Consider the following 11,905-nt stretch of genomic DNA (forward strand, 5'->3'; position numbering starts at 1 on the left):
CAACAAGAGAAGCCACTCCAGTGAGAAGCCTGTGTACCACAACTGGAGAAAGCACCAAGACTCAGTACCGCCAAAAATAAGTGCATCTTCAAATGACAATTGAAACTGCATGTGAATCAATAGTAGAACTATGAAAAGAAAGGTGATCTTTAATCTCAAAGTTTCACTTATTCATTTATTAATTTACTTATTTATTTATTAGCGGGAGGGGGAATTTGAGAATAAGATGAATTGGCAATACAAACAAAATAATTTATTTTTGCACACATGTCATAGAGTTTAATCCACTTACGTATTGTGGGAGAATTAAATACAATTAAAGCCTTCTCTTGAATATGATTCAGTCCTAGGGGTTGACTTCCAAGGAGCAAGATCCTTTGCCAGTGAATAAGCAAGTATCTGTTAAAGATCTCTGTGAATATGAAATCATGGAGGTCCTATAGTTACACCTCAAGAATTTTGGGTCAGCTATTTCAAAAGACAGCAGCGCTTGTTCTGGAGCAAGTGAGATGAGTTTCTTTTCTATTGATTGTTTATCATTTTATAGTGAATAAAGAAGCAAAAAAGAAGCATGTGTCAAGATTATCTGACATGTAAATTTTATTACTAATTTACGTAAAATTTCTTGGAAACTGCCATATGATACAAATGCATCTATACTCTTTCATAAGAAACTTTTTGTTCCTAATAGAGTTCCTTTTGCAAAACACAGAGTGTATTCCTGAGACTGCTTGTTCTAGTGAATATACAAATGATGATAAATTTAAATACCTCTTTTGATAAAGAAAACTACACCATTGTCTCCTGTTAGGTATTAAGTTAGGCAGGAGCCACGGAGTTTGGCCTAGTCAACAGAGATTCAAGCTATCTCCAAACCCCACCCCACATACACTCCAATGTGACACAAGAGAGCTCACAGATATGCTACAAAATAACCAAAAAGACTGTTCCAATTTCGCCTGTGCTCCTAGGCACCACACAATGGATGAGACTAACCACAGTGGCTTCTCCAACTCAGGCACATGCATCCTTGATGCACAGCTGTATCTTCAGGTGACCTTAGGCAGCCAGGAGCCCATTAAGGGTTCACAGATATTTTATACATACACACATCTGATTATAACAGATTGAGTTATGGGAAAGACATGTGCATTCAAGCCTGTTGTTATGTAACTTGCAACTATCAATCAAATCTGTCAGTCCACGACCTCCTAGATATACATGTAAAAGCCCTGTCTTGAACACATGCATACCTCATCATTCCAGTGCCAGTGCCTCTCTTGCTTGGCCCATCTCTCCCTTGAGATCTTCCTGTTCCTTTTTCTGTAAATCTGGGGCAAAACCTCTCTTGGCTTGGTTCAACTCTCCCTTGAGGTGCTCTTTCTGTTCTTTCTTCACTAAACCCGAGGACAGTGCTTCTCTTAGCTTGACCCAGCTCTCCCTTCAGGTGTTCTTTCTGTTCTTTCTTCAGGAAACCCGGGGCCAGTGCCTCCCTTGGCTTGATCCACCTCTCCCTTCACCTGCTCTTTCTGTTCTTTCCTTCAGGAAATCCGGGGCCAGTGCTTCTCTTGGCTTGATCCACCTCTCCCTTCACTTGCTCTTTCTGTTCTTTCCTTCATATACTTGTTTTTGCCACCGGTAAGACTTCAAATTTTTCTTTGTGTTCTTCCCAAGAACCGAGATGCACAAGGGAGGATCCTCTTTCAGTTCAGTTCAGTCACTCAGTCGTGTCTGACTCTTTGTGACCTCATGGACTGCAGCTTACCAGGCCTCCCTGTCCATCAGCAACTCCAAGAGTCAACTCAAACTCATGTCCATTGAGTCAGTGATGCCATCCAACCATCTCATCCTCTGTTGTCCCCTTCTTCTCCTGCCTTCAATCTTTCCCAGCATCAAGGTCGTCTCAAATGAGTCAGTTCTTCGCATCAGGTGGCCAACCTATTGGAGTTTCATCTTCACCATCAGTCCTTCCAATGAATATTCAAGACTGATTTCCTTTAGGAAGAACTGGTTGGATCTCCTTGCAGTCCAAGGGACTCTCAAGAGTCTTCTCCAACACCACAGTTTAAAAGCCTCAATTCTTTGGCACTGAAATTTCTTTATAGCCCAACTGTCACATCCATACATGATTACTGGAAAAACCATAGCTTTGACTAGACGGACCTTTGCTGGTCCTCTTTGACCCTTCCCACATCCTCGAGCACCTATCCACCAGATCAAGACCATTGTCTTGAACAATGTTAGGTTCTCAAGTGCCATCTAGTGGTTAAAGACTCTATTGCGTTTTCATGGCCAGTTTCCCCAGTGGCTCAGAGGGAAAGAATCCCTCTGCAATTCAGGAGACTAGGGTTTGACCCTTAGGTGTGAAAGATTTCCTGAAGGAGAGCATTCCACGACAGCGCTCATGGCCTGACAAAGGAGCCTGGAGGGCTTTGGTCCATGCGATCGCAAAGAGTCAGGCATGACTGAAGTGATTGAGCACAACACTGCTGCATAGCTGAGGCCAACTCCAGGGACACATGGACGAAAACCAAAACCTAACAAATAAAATCAGAAAACGTATTCCCGGTCCTGTTCTGGCTACTTCTTCAAGTTTTATCTCTCTTCCACAAAATGCCCGTCTTTATTTACTCTTTGGTGTCCTCAGCGAGCTGCCCAATCTTAGCATTCAAAGGATTTATTGCTCCTGCTGCACACTAAATATGTACCATCTCATGTTGCATACACTGTTTCTTAAAGCTGAGTTCAGTTCAGTCGCTCAGCAGTGTCTGACTCTTTGCAACCCTATGGACTGCAGCATGCCAGGTCTCCCTGTCCATCACCAACTCCCAGAGGTTACTCAAACTCATGTCCATTGAGTCCATGATGCCATCCAACCATCTCATCCTCTGTCATCCCCTTCTCCTCCCGCCTTCAATCTTTCCCAGCATCAGGGTCTTTTCCAATGAGTCAGTTCTTCACATCAGGTGGCCAAAGTATTGGAGTTTCAGCTTCAGCATCAGTCCTTCCAATGAATATTCAGGACTGATTTCCTTTAGGATGGACTGGTTGGATCTCCTTGCAGTCCAAGGAACTCTCAAGAGTCTTCTCCAACACCACAGTTCAAAAGCATCAATTCTTCGGCACTCAGCTTTCTTTATAGTCCACCTCTCACATCCATACATGACTACTGGAAATACCATAGCCTTGACTACCTGGATTTTTGTTGGCAAATTACTGTCTGTGTTTGTAATATGCTGTCTAGGTTGGTCATAGCTTTTCTCTCAAGGAGCAAGCGTCTTTTAATTTCATGGCTGCAGTCACCATCTGCAGTGATTTTTGAGCCCAAATAAACGAAGTGTGCCACTGTTTCCTCTGTTTCTCTGTCTATTTGCCATGAAGTGATGGGACCGGATGCCACAATCTTAGTTTTCTGAATGTGAGGTTTAAGCCAACTTTTTCACTCTCCTCTTTCACTTTCATCAAGAGGCTCTTTAGTTCTTCTTCACTTTCTGCCATAAGGGTGGTGTCATCTGCATATCTGAGGTTACTGACATTTCTCCTGACAATTTTGATTTCAGCCTGTGCTTCATCCAGCCCAGCATATCTCATGATGTACTCTGCATAGAAGTTAAATATTCACGGTGACAATATACAGCCTTGACATACTCCTTTCCCTGTTTGGAACAAGTCTGTTTTTTCATCTGCAGTTCTAACTGTTGCTTCCTGACCTGCATACAGATTTCTCAATAGGCAGGTCATGTGGTCTGGTATTCCCATCTCTTTCAGACTTTTCCATAGTTTACTGTGGTCCACACAGTCAAAGGCTTTGGCGTAATCAATAAAACTAAGTAGATATTTTTCTGGAACTCTCTTGCCTTTTTAATGATCCAGAGAATGTTGGCAATTTTATCTCTGGTTCTTCTGCCTCTCTAAAACCAGATTGAACTTCTGGAATTTCACAGTTTACGTATTGCTGAAGCCTGGCTTGGAGAATTTTGAGCATTACTTTACTAGTCTGTGAGATGAGTGCAATTATGCGGTAGTTTGAGCGTTCTTTGACATTGTCTTTCTTTGGGATTGGAATGAAAACTGATCTTTTCCAGTTTTGTGGCCACTGCTGAGTTTTCCAAATTTTCTGGCATATTGAGTGTAGCACTTTCACAGCATCATCTTTTATGCTTTGAAATAGCTCAGCTGAAAATCCATCACCCACTAGTTTTGTTCGTTGTGATGCTTCCTAAGGCCCAGTTGACTTCACACTCCAGGATGTTTGTCTAGGTGAGTGATCACACAATTGTGGTTATCTGGGTCATTAAGTTCTTTTTTGTATAGTTCTTCGGTGTATTCTTGCCACCTCTTCTTAATATCTTCTGCTTCACTTAGGTCCATACCATTTCTGTCCTTCATTGAGCCCATCTTTGCATGAAATGTTCCCTTGGTATCTCTAATTTTCTTGACGAGATCTCTAGTCTTTCCCATTCTATTGCTTTCCTCTGTTTCTTTGCACTGATCACTGAGGAAGTCTTTCTTATCTCTCCTTGCTATTTGGAACTCTGTGTTCAAATGGGTATATCTTTTCTTTTCTCCTTTGCCTTTCACTTCTCTTCTATTCACAACTATTTTAAAGGCCTCCTCAAACAACCATTTTGCCTTTTTGCATTTCTTTTCCTTGGGGAGGGTTTTGGTCACTGCCTCTTGTACAACATTTTGAACTTCCATCCATAATTTTCAGGCACTTTATCTATCATATCTAACCCCTTGAATCTATTTCTCACTTCCACTCAATAATCATAAAGGATTTGATTTAGGTCATACCTGAATGGTCTAGTGATTTTCCCTACTTTCTTCAATTTAATTCTGAATTTGGCAATAAGGAGTTCATGATCTGAGCCATAATCAGCTCCCAGTCTTGTTTTTGCTGATTGTATAGAGCTTCTCCTTCACTGACTGTAAAGAATATAGTCAATCTGATTTCAGTATTGACCATCTGGTGATGTCCATGTGTAGTGTCTTCTTTTATTTTTGGAAGAGGGTGTTTGCAACTTAAGTGCCCATTCACAAATTTTTGGATTAAGAGAAATACAATGGAATATTACTCAACCATGAAAACAATGAAATATTGCCATCAGCAGCAATGTGGATTCACCTAGAGAATATTACACTTAGTGAAATTAAGTCAGACGTGTGTGTGCGCATGCTAAGCTCGTTCAGTCGTGTCCAACTCTTTGTGGCCATATGGACCATAGCCTGCCAGGCTCCTCTGTCCATGGGATTCTCCAGGCAAGAATAACTGGAGTGTGTTGCCGTGCCCTCCTTCTGGGCATCTTCCCCACCTAGGGATCAAACCAGTGTCTCCTGCAACTTCCACATTGCAGGTGGATTCTTTACTCCTGAGCCACCAGGGAAGGCCCTTATAATACTATATCACAGAGCGAAAAATAGGTCTGGGATTGAGCTTCAGGTACTGTTTTGTATCAACTTTTTAATGGGTTCTACAATTTATCTAGAAAACTTGTCTTCTAAATGGATTGAACATAAGGATAGATATTCTAAAATCTGTTCAAATTCCCTGTATAGTCATTTGGGTTATTGACATTAACTGATGGCTCTCTTCTATTGCTAGTGCTTCTTGATACACAGATATTTATTCCCATAAACTAAGGAAAATCATGACTACTTTGCACATGTTGATTTTACACTGGGCACATTATCTGATTTGGAACGAAACTCAAGCTATTTGTAATACAATTTCCCTTATCCCTATCTTGTAGTCACTAAACCAGGGAAAGTCACATTGGATTCCTTATTTATCACTGCTCTTAGTAGCTTCGGAATTCATGGGTTCATTTTTCTTATTATTATCTTTCCTTTTATAAAAATTTAATTCAAATGAAAACCTCAGTTTTTTTTATTGGAGAAATATTGACAGCTAAGGAAATAGCATTTGATATAAGAGAAATCTGACATTGTAATTATTCAGACTGCCTTTTTCCACTGGGAGTTCTAAATTTTAAAACATAATCTATTTCTAGAGACAAATATATTAATAATTAGAAAAGACTAGTTATGAATTCTCCCAAAATAAATAACTTGAAGAAAGTAAATGGAAATTTACAAAAGTGAAAATTTTAACTTTCACCAGTCTTGCAAGATGAAAATCTTACCAACTTTAGGTGTTTAAGCATAAACTCTGACCAGTTTTTGACTGATCACTAAGCTGTGCTGGCTCAGCTGTAAATAATCAACAAGAATTAAAAAAAGAAATCTGAGTGGAGATATCAAAATCAGCACACTGCTGAGGAAAGTGGCTGTAAAACCTATTCCGTGCTGCATGCTAAGTCACCTCAGTCACTTCCAACTCTTGTGAACCCATGGGCCTTAGCCTGCAAGGCTCCTCTGTCCACGGCTATCTCCAGGCAAAAGTACTGGAGTGGGTTGCGATGCCCTCTTCCAGGGGATCTTCCCGACCCAGAGATTGAACCTGCATCTCTCTTAAGTCTTCTGCATTGGCAGGTGGGTTCTTTACCATCAGTGCCACCTGGGAAGCCCAGTTAATCATTAAAACAAATGATTACAAACAAAACAAAGCAAAAAGGCAGAAACAAACCTCCTTTAGGAGGAGATCAGAATTTAGAGAAACTATATTACCTGAAATGTTCAGTTTCTAATAAAATGGTTAATTAAATATGTCAAGAAGCAGAGAAGTGTGACACACATGCAGGAAGTAAAAAAAAAAAAGCAGTTCATTTTCAAAAGTCTCTGAATGCACCCAGATGTTGCACATAGCAAACAAAGGAACAGTTGAAAATATTTATGATGAGTCACTAGGAGAGTTCAACAACAAGTGGCATTTTACAAAAGAGAGAATCAGGTAACATGAAGATAAACTCATACAAACCATCAATCTGTAGAATAGAAAAACAATATAATGAAGAAAAATAAAAATATTCTCAGAGACCAACGGAAAACTTTGATTATATCAACGTATGTACAAGAAGGAGAGGAGAGAAAAGGGTAGAAAAAGACACCTGAAGAATCTGTGGCCAAAACATTCCCAAACTTGATGAAAACCAATTTATGGATCAATGCAGCTCAATGGGCTTCCCTGGTAGCTCAGTCAGTAAAGAGTCTGCCTGCAATGCAGGAGACCTGGGATCGACCCTGCAGTTGGGAAGAGACCCTGGAGGAGGGCATAGGGACCCACTCCAACTTTCTTGCCTGGAGAATCCCCACGGACAGAGGATCCTGTCGGGCTGCAGTCCACGGGGTCACAGAGGTTCGGACCTGACTGAGTGGCTAGGCACACACGCAGCTCAACAAACAACAAATAAGAAAAACATGAACGGACTTACACCAAGGAATATCACTGCAAACTATTGAAAGACAAATTTTAGGGTTATTCTTCTTGTGTCTGTGAAGAATGCCTTCGGTGTTTTGATGGGAAGTGTATCGGTTCTGTAGATGACTTTGGGTCCTGTGGACACTTTAACGATCCTATTTCTTCCCACCCAGAAACTTGAAACATCTTTCCATTTGTTTGTGTCTTTTTTTGATTTCAGCAAATTCCTGTAGCTCCCATTGCACATATCTTTCATTTCCTTTATTAAATTTATTCCCAAGTATTCTATTGTTTCTGTTGTTATTGTAAATGGCGTAGTTTTGTTCTGTTCTTAGGAGTTTTATCACTAATGTGAAGGAATACAACTGACTCTTACAGTGATGTTGTATCCTGGAAATTTACTGTGATTATTGATTAACTTCAACAGGGTTTTGGCTATTTAAGGATTTTCTATTTATAAGATAGTAACATTTGTCAGTTGCAACAAGTTTACTCATTCCGTTCTGATTTGGATTACTTGTACTGCTTTGCCTTGCCTCATTGTTCTGCTAGGACTTAAAATATTATGTTGAATAGGATTGAGTAGAGTGGGCATGGTTGTCTTGTTCCTGTTCCTAGAGGAATGGTTTTAAACTCTTGTTACTGAGGATGATGTTAGCTGTGAGTTTGTTGTATGTGGTTTTTATTAAGTTGAAATATTTTCCTTCTATAACCAATGTATTAATGCCTTATTTATTTACAAAACTATACATTCAAAAAATTTTTTTCCTGTATCTATTGAGATCATGATATTATATTTATTACCCTTCATATAATTGATTTGATATATTATAATTATTGGTTTCCTTTTGGTGAATCATCCTTGATGCCAGGGATAAATCTCACCCTCCACAGTGTATAATTTTTTTAATATGTTCTTAAATTCAGCTTGTTAATATTTTGTTGAGAACTTTTACATCCATATTCATCAGGGTTACTGATAAATGGTTTTCATTTCTTGTGGCATTTGATGTGCCTTTTGTATCAGGGTATTTTTGGCCTCCTAGAATAAGTTTGCAAATATTCCCTCCTCCTTGATAGTTTGGAAGAATTTGAGGAGAATCTGTGCTAATTTGTAGATATTTGGTAGACTTCAGTAGTAAAGACTTCATATCCTGGTGTTTTCTTTATTGGGAAGCTTTTGATTACTTATTTAACTCTTAGTATTTTTCTGCTCAGATTTTTTCTTTCTTTTTCATTCAGTCTTGGTAGATTGTATCTCTAAGAATATATACATTTCTGCCTGGTTTTGTAATTCATTGGCATATGATTGTTAATAATAATGTCTCATGAGTCCATATGTTTCCGTAGTATCCCTTGTAATGTCTCCTTTTTCATTTCTAATTGTATTTATTTCAGTCTTCTCTCTTTTTATCTCAGTCTAGTTTACAGTTGGTCAATTTTACTTGTCCTGAAGACCAGCTCTTTGGTTTACCTTTACTTTTGCTTTTCTTGTTGATGATTCATTTTGTTCCACTTTGATCTTTATTGTTTTTTCCTTTACATTTAAGTGAATATTGGCATGGAAGTGAATACTAACATGGAAGTTAAATATTGACATATTTAACTCATATGCAGAGTACATCATGAGAAATGCTGGGCTGGAAGAAACACAAGCTGGAATCAAGATTGCCGGGAGAAATATCAATAACCTCAGATATGCAGATGACACCACTCTTATGGCAGAAAGTGAAGAAGAACTAAAGAGCCTCTTGATGAAAGTGAAAGAGGAGAGTGAAAAAGTTGGCTTAAAGCTCAACGTTCAGAAAACTAGGATCGTGGCATCTGGTCCCATCATTAATGGGAAGTAGATGGGGAAACAGTGGAAACAGTGTCAGACTTTATTTTTTGGGGCTCCAAAATCACTGCTGATGGTGATTGCAGCCATGAAATTAAAAGACGCTTACTCCTTGGAAGGAAGGTTATGACCAACCTAGACAGCAGCATATTTAAAAGCAGAGACATTACTTTGCCAACAAAGGTCCGTCTAGTCAAGGCTATGGTTTTTCCAGTGGTCATGTATGGATGTGAGAGTTGGACGGTGAAGAAAGCTGAGTGCCAAAGAATTGATGCTTTTGAACTGTGGTGTTGGAGAAGACTCTTGAGAGTCCCTTGGACTGCAAGGAGATCCAACCAGTCCATCCTAAAGGAGATCAGTCCTGGGTGTTCATTGGAAGGACTGATGTTGAAGCTGAAACTCCAGTAGTTTGGCCACGTGATGCGAAGAGCTGACTCATTGGAAAAGACCCTGATGCTGGGAAAGATTGAAGGCAGGAGGATGAGATGGTTGGATGGCATCACCGATTCAATGGACATGGGTTTGAGTAAACTCCAGGAGTTGGTGATGGACAGGGAGGCCTGGCGTGCTGCGATTCATGGGTTCCCAAAGAGTCGGACACAACTGAGCCACTGAACTGAACTGACATGGAAGGAATTACTACTCCCATTTATTTTTTGACTTCTAGATATTTTGTAACTCCATTTTTTCTCTTTCTTTCTTTATGAATTGGTGGTTTTTCCATAGTAATGTGCTAGGTCCCCCTTTCTTCTATGTTTCATATCTTTAGTCTAGAAGCTTACATAAAACATCGAACAGTTTAAAATAGTCTTTTTTTCTGCTGATAAAAACTTATCTGTATTTGCCTTTAATGGATTTACCCTTTTACTCCTCACCTTTTGTATTTTGAGGCCACAGATTGCCTCTTATTATGCAGGTAATTTACATTATACACAATTCATAAATATTTATGTAGGTTCTATTATCACTTCTTCATCCTTCATAGAGCTTGACGGGACTTTTCTATGCTCTAGGATAGCAAATCTGCACCCTACCATACTCCACCTCTTTTCTTTTTCTTTCTTTTCTTTCCCACAATACTCTTTGCTAAAACTGAACTATAATTAACATTGTACAAAATTAATGTATGTTCTGTATATAGTTGGTAAATTTTGTAAAATATGTATATTGTATATCCATAAAATGGCATACTATTCAGGAGTAAAACTGGGAAAAAGTGCTAATACAATGGTACAACATGAATGAACTTCAATGTCCAGAAAAGTCAAGTCATAGAGGCAGAAATTACACTGTTTACTTTCTTAGTGTGTGCCTGAGTCTTGGGCATAAGAATGGGGAATAATCATTTTGATGAACCACCCTGTTTTGCTTCCCAGGTGGCGCTAGTGGTAAAGAACCCATCTGCCAATGCAGGAGATATAAGAGACACGAGTTTATTCCCTGGGTTGGGAAGATCCCCTGGAGGAGGGTATGGCAACACACTCCAGTATTCTTGCCAGGAGAATCCCATGGGCAAAGGAGCCTGGAAGGCTGCAGTCCACAGGGTTACAAAGAGACAGATGTAACTGAAGTGACTTAGCACGCACACATGCACCCTGTTTTGCATAATCTGGTTAGAAGATCATTCTTATGTGTAACAAAGTGCTTAAACAAGATGCAAGAAGAAAGAGTTTCAAAAGTGAGAGAAAACTCCAGATTCCTGTTCTTCACAAAGGGATGTATGTGTGTATATCTGTGCGGTAAAAATATACCAATTTCATGGAAATGGAAACATTTGTTGGTTGAAAAAAGAAATGTAGTGAAGGTAAAATTTTAATTGCAAAAAATTGAGTTCATTGAAGTAATCAGAAATTTTTAAAGTAAAATTACAGGATTATAGAATGTGACTACTTTTTAGGATTTTACAAATTTGTTTCAAATGGTTATGAAGAATAGTTGAACTGATTTCCATTTCCACAAATTATTTAAGAGAACATTTATTTTACCTTACTCTCTCTTAACATTGAGCATTACTTAGTTTTTAAACTTTTGCTTCTTTTGAATCAATATTTTGTCTTTTCTATAAACTGCAAGAGTTTGTGAGGAGAGATCTGCTCTAACAGAATGGTTTCATGTTTATTGGTTATTTCATAAACTTTATTAACATTTGACAAAATGCACAAAATTTCACAAATCATACAAGTACAGCTTCATAATATTGAAAAAGTGACCACCCCTATGGAACCAGCACTAAGATCAAAACACAGAGTATTACCAACACCCAGGATCCAACACCAACATCCAATACTTTGGCCACTTGATGTGAACAACTGACTCACTGCAAAAGGCCCTTGTGCTGGGAAAGATTGAAGACAAGAGGAGAAGGGGATGACAGAGGATGAGATGGTTCGATGGCATCACTGACTTGATGGACATGAGTTTGAGCAAGCTCCGGGAGTTGGTGATGGACAGGAAAACTGGCGTGCTACAGTCCATGGGATCGCAGAGAGTTGGACATGGTTGAATGACTGAATTGACTGAACACCCCAGGAATGATCTCATTTGCCTGACCAATTACTATACTCCTCCCTCTGCAAAGCTAACCACACCCCCTTTATATCCATAGTTTAAATGTATGAATTTTCCTGTCTTGTATAATGAATTCTGAAACAGACATATGCATTTTCTTCCAGTGCATACCATGTTTCTGGGGTTAACATACATTTACCATCTAATGATAATTCTTGCATCCTTACTGGTGCATAGAA

Source organism: Giraffa tippelskirchi, chromosome 9, assembly GCF_054371585.1.
Source record: "Giraffa tippelskirchi isolate mGirTip1 chromosome 9, T2T-mGirTip1v1.2.pri, whole genome shotgun sequence".
Taxonomy (NCBI): domain Eukaryota; kingdom Metazoa; phylum Chordata; class Mammalia; order Artiodactyla; family Giraffidae; genus Giraffa; species Giraffa tippelskirchi.